We start from the raw sequence: 6,115 nt of genomic DNA on the forward strand, positions 1-6,115 counted from the left end.
ATTATGGTCTACTTCACATTATTCTGTACACGCTGCCAGAAGAGATCACTGTGTTTTCTTAGAGCGCGGGTCATTTGGCTATTTAGTGTTTGAACAGCTGTAATGAGCACTCAACATTAATAATTTAACTCCGGAGAAAGAGGCCGGCTATAGATGAAGTCTTTATTAATGGAAAAAGAATTGAGATGGTAACATTTGCTTAGTTGATACTACATCATGTGGTTGAGGTGATTTTAACACCACAATTTAATCTCTAGCAGATGTGACTTTGGGGGGGGTGAGGAAACTCCGCTGAATGTTTGTCATGTCTACATTAAGCTATTGTTCATTCATTTATTCTTGTGAAAATATCCACATCCACCGCGAACAGTCTGACTGGTGGGAGTGCTTCGTTTCTTAATGTTTATTGGTCGGGAGTAGAAAAACATCCTTAGGGATGGAGTGCTTGCTATTACAGATTTCCATTTGTCACTGATGTAAAATAAGCACATTTGTTTCATTTTCACTATGACACATGGGGAGCAGTAAAAACTGTGCTCACACTGCTTTTAAGCCACCGCAGCATGACCCAAATTAGACTATGTGCCACTGTTGTAATGACTAGCTAAGGCCCCAATTTTACCCTTGACAAGACTTAAATAAGGACCCATTTGCTCTGGCATCAGTGGTGTAGGTAGTAAAGCAACAGGTCGGCTGGCCAGACATGTGCTTTCTGCCAGAGCAATCTATCATTACCAGTGTAATAAGGGGAACTGACTTTTTTCTTGTCTTGCAATTGAGAGCAAAATGAATGCTTCCACACAAAGTGATAATCATGAAGGCTTGCCAAAGGGGAGGCTGCCAGAAATCCACCACTGCTTTCTTTTTCTGTGTTTCATCCCAGCGGCTTAGGAGGCCTCATTGTTGGCTGATTGCTGTCTAATTTAGTGCAAACGTCAACATCTGCAAAGTCTTCCGAGGTCACATATTTGCTACTATAGATTTTGATGAGAAGAATAAGATTGTAATTAAAAATTGGTCAACACGACTGTTCTCCAGGGGATTGGGTGGACGGATGGATGGATGAGCTCACCCTGCGAGATAAGGTAAGAAGCTTGCCTCATTGTTAGGAGGTTCAGAGTTCAGTTCTTCCACACATGTTGGTCTGCCTGTTGACCTGTGAATGGACCCAAAATAGAAGGGAAAGGACATATATGAGGTGCAGTGAAAAAGCTCTGCAACTCCACCCATAAAAATCAGAGTCTCTACTTTGATTTAAGTTTGGCCAACCTCCTCTTGGAAGTGGACTCCTTGGGCACATCTGGACCTCTGAAAATGCTGGTGCTATTTTTACAAATTTAGTTCAGATGACGTGCAGTTGTGCATCTACACAGGTCTACACAAGCACAATGGATGTCTTCTACTCTATCTCAATGAAGACCTTACAAACTGAATTTTATTTTGAGGAAGATCAAAGGGAACCTAATCTGATGGAGACAGTCTGCACTGAATGAAGATTGTGTTTGGGTGGTTGAAAAACATTATATTTCAGTGAGTTGTGTTGTGGCCTACAATAGCACAATGACATGGAGCACATTTAATGTTCATCCATTTCCCCACCCATCTGCCCTTTGTCCAGGTCCAGGTTACAGGGGCAGCAGTCTAAGCAGAAAAGCAGACAACCTACCTACCTGGCTGAACTCGACTCAACTTGAGTCCACTCTCCTCAGTTTTATGTTGTTTTTCCATTACAATTGAGTACCAACCTTGATTTGTGTGGTGGTTGTTATAGCTACGCGTCCAAAAGTCTTGGATGTCCTTTGTATGCAACACAAACACACCAAAACAATGGAGGACATGGAGACGATGGTATACCTGGTGCTCGGTCCACAGCTTTTTGTGAGACAGGGTTTTTTTGTGTGGTGTGTTTTGTGCAGCCATTTCCCTCATTGCCAGGTTATAAAAAATGTGGTCTTGGTTGTTGTGAAGAAGTTGCTCGCGTGACTCATCAAGTGATGTAATTAACTGCCTAATCGGTGGCATGCAGTGTGTTGACACCACATTTTTGGGTCGACTCAATTGGCTTGGTTCTCCAACCGAGCAGGTACTAAAATAGTACCTGGTACCAAGTACTACCACCAAATGGAAAACCTTCCAAATTGAATCAAGTCGAGTCGAGCTGAGCCAAGTAGGTACTAGTGGAAAAGAGGCTTAACTGACCACCACCAGAGGTGTTCCCAAGTCAGCCGAGAGAGATAATATCTCTCCACTGTGTCCTTGATTTGCCCCGGGGCCTTGCTCCTGAAGGACATGCCTGGAGTCATCTCGGACACGTCCTTGTCAGATGCACCAAAACGGTATCCTTTAGATCAGGGGTCTGCAACCTTTCACATCCAAAGAGCCAATTGGACCCGGTTTCCACGCAAACGAAAACACTGGGAGCCGCAAATACTTTTTGACATCTAAAATGAAGATAACACTGTATATATTGTTTTTTACCTTTATGCTTTGTGTGAACAACTAAGGTGTGTTGCTTATGAAATCCTTGAAGTGCTAATGAGAAAATTACATTTTATTTATGTAATTAACACATTTTGAACTCTTAAAGAAATATAACATAAGGAAAGACACCCAGCTGAACTAAAATGATCCAGCAAACAACAACTGTTGTGAGCAGCCACCTTTATATCGCCTTTGGGCTTTTGGAGCCTTGACCTGACTTTTAAAAAATAATTGGAAAAAAAGCACTATGCTGCTAAAAGATGAAAAATAGATATTTGCAAAATTCTGCCTAAATATGTATTTTACCTGTTTAATGTGTGTGGCGGGGTGTGGTCTGCAGCACCGCTGCAGGGGAGGCAGACGCACCTGAGCGGCACCCGCAATCAGGCCTCGCCGCCTTTACGTCTATGCTCTCTATGCTGTTGTGTTGGTATGTGTCGGCTGTATGCGTACAGCAACTGTGTGTGAAAAGTGGTCAATAAAGAGATGCTGAAAAGCATGTTCATGCAAACATCGTTGGGTCTGCCGTGGTATGTTTACAATGGAACTTCTGCTCCTGAACCTCTGCGCACATCATCTGCAAATCGGGGCTGTACAAAGTCTCTTTCATCTTTACGCAGGATTGTAAGCTGTCAGCTGTGAGGCGTGAGCGGTGTTTGTTTTTAACATAGTTCACAGTGGAGAATAGCTGCTGACATAATGTGGATCCGAAGGTCCATAATTGGCCTACCTGGGGTCGAAAGTCTCGATAAATGCACGCCGTTTCGGCGGGTATATCGGCTTCCGCGAGTGTGACGCTTATTTTGAGCGATGAAAAAATAACAGAATATAATTGTATTTTTGTATTTCAATATGACAATAATCTTCCAATTTAGACATACAAGTTAAAAAAGAACTAACATAAATAAATTACACTTCAGCTAAATACTTCTAATTTATTTTCCCAAACCACGTGGAGCCGCACTATAAGAGCCGCTCCGGAGCCGCAGGTTGCCGACCCCTGCTTTAGGTGTAGATGAGTACCAGCTCTGGTCTGAGTCACCCCCAGATGATGAACTCTGTATCTTATCACTAAGGGAGAGATCAGCCACTCTTCACCTTCTTAAAACTATACAAGCAAATACATTTAATGTCATGTGTGCTTAATATTGCTATTTTTTTTTTTTTGTATTGTCACCAGTTACATACTCCTCATGATTCCCTCAGCTTGAGCTAGAAAACATTGCGCATTCAAAAGTGCAAGGCCATTTTAAACTTTTTTTTATTCTTGGAAAAAGCTAGGCTACGTTTTCTTTTTTTCTTCTCTTTGTTGTTTAATGTCCTCACCTGCCATTCAAGAGAAAGAAAGCTATTACACTGAGCAGCACTGAATTTGGTTGGCGTTATTCTGGTATGTTTTTCACTTTGAATCTGGGTTTTGGATAGCCGCTGTGTTGAAAATCACTCATTGTTGTGTGGTCTCTCTCTCATTTTCCATTGTGTGGTCAAGAGAATTGAGAGCGCCTCGTATAGTGCTACATCCTGCCCTGTCAACAGAACAGGGGGGCCTCTAACAGTAACCAACAGTCATTCGAAGATGAGGTTTGTGGCTAGTTTCCACCCACAACGCCAAGCTGTCTCTGATTAGACCTGGGATCTAATTTGAGAAGGGGGCTAAGAGTAAGGTTCGGGCGTGGGGGTTTGTGTGGCGTGGCCATCATCTCCAGGAGGACCTCAGCTCGAGGGCTCGTGTGCTTGACTTTCTCTCAAGAAATACACCCTGATGGCGTAAAAGATCTCCATCCTCAGTCTGCTCTTTTTTTGAAACCTCCCAGATATGATATTGAGGGCAATACCCTCCACCCAAAACACCCACCCACACACACATCACCACATACAAATGCAGGCTCACTTCGACCCTCTGACCCAAGTGCTGTATTTCTGTGCACTGTGTCACCTCCCCAAGTGTGTGTTCTGGCTCCAGTCTGGGTCATGCATTGTCAGGAATGTTGATGAAAAATGACAGACCATTATTACCACACCATGACTGTCCCCTCCTCTCTACCCCCTCGCCTCACCACTGATAGAGGGATACAGATGATGAAGGTTCATTTTGTCGAATATAGATTAAGTTTTGCATCTTTTTTCTGTTCAGCAGCCATTTCCTCCTGTCTCCTTCATCCTACTCCATTAGGTTTTTATGGACTCGAGTTTCTCTGTAGAGGTCATTGTAGTGTTAATGTTTTGCAGGGAGAGGAACAAAGGGCCGAGCGTGTAAAAGAAGCCCGGGTTCCTGAGGGAGGAGACCAAGCAGCTGCAGGCAGGGGGTGTGAAGGTTTAGGTTACCTGCTTACTGTCTGAATGCACTGACTCTTCTCCTCATGACTCGGGACCACCTGGGTAGCCCGTGCTGCTTCTGGAGAAATCAGATAGCATGCACACAAGCAAAGAGAGAGATAAAAGGGCTCGCACACACAAAAGATAAATGCCGGTCATACACTCTTTGAGTGATGAGTCCATGTATCTCAAGTCTCCACTGACCCATATGCGCTCATCACAACTCCCAGGGTCTTGGGTGGATGTCAAGAGGTGTGGTGGTTGTCAGAAGTGGTTGACCCTGCACCGATTCTCTGATATCTCCCGTCACACGTCGCTGCCCAGGAAGTGCTTTTCTTTCTCTTCAGCCTCCACACACTTCATCATGCTGTTTGACTACAACAAGCCTCTAACCACAGACCTCTGACCAGTGTGTGTGTGTGTGTGTGTGTGTGTGTGTGTGTGTGCACGTTCTCGTGGGCAAACCAGCACTTGGGTGAAATGTAAACTTTAATTTGCACCAGAAATAAGTATATTTCTGCTCATCTGACAGCAGCGTGTTTCAGGTTTTATGCTTACAGTAAGTGAAACAGTGGGTAAAAAAACCACTTATACATAAAACTTACAAATAATAAACACAAAAAAAGCCAAACAGTCCAGACAATCATAGAAGGGAAGAGCCCATAAGGAAGCACACATTTTATTTCATGCCAAACTAATCCATTCATTTTCCATTAAAGTCTCCACTCATCTTTTATCATCTGTTATTTAAAGTAGGTAAAACTATATTAAAGGTTAATCAAAGGACAATATGAAGACAATATAATAATGTGGAAGAAGTTATGCGTTGGATGCTGGGATTTTTCAGCTGAATTTGACAGTACAGTGAATTTCAGCTCCTCGTTATTATATTTTATTATGTTGCTTTTGCAGCTCCGTTTTGTGGAAAAACCCTTCAAAGATAACTGTACAGTACCCTCTCAGAACCATGCAACAGAATGGGGAGAGAAGCAAACAGCTGATGAGCACTGAGCCTCTAAAGACCAAGACCCGAGCACTTGGTGCAGACCAAAACCAGTTAAACAACAGCAACAATAATTAAATATTAAATGAGAAATTTGCCAAGAAATCCACTCTACAGGGCTTATTTAGCATGTTAAAATTCATGACAGTAAAATACAAAACATTGCATTATTAAACAAGTATGCCTCACTAGGAAGGGTTTCTAGTAGAAAGCCTCTGTTTTTCTTAAAAGGACATGGCAGCACAGCTTAGGTTTGCAAAGTTGAACAAACCACAAGACTTCCAACAAGACCAAGTCGCAATGTTTGGCCTTGGC

The sequence above is a fragment of the Simochromis diagramma genome, unplaced genomic scaffold (genome assembly GCF_900408965.1).
Source record: "Simochromis diagramma unplaced genomic scaffold, fSimDia1.1 OVJJ01000302.1, whole genome shotgun sequence".
Taxonomy (NCBI): domain Eukaryota; kingdom Metazoa; phylum Chordata; class Actinopteri; order Cichliformes; family Cichlidae; genus Simochromis; species Simochromis diagramma.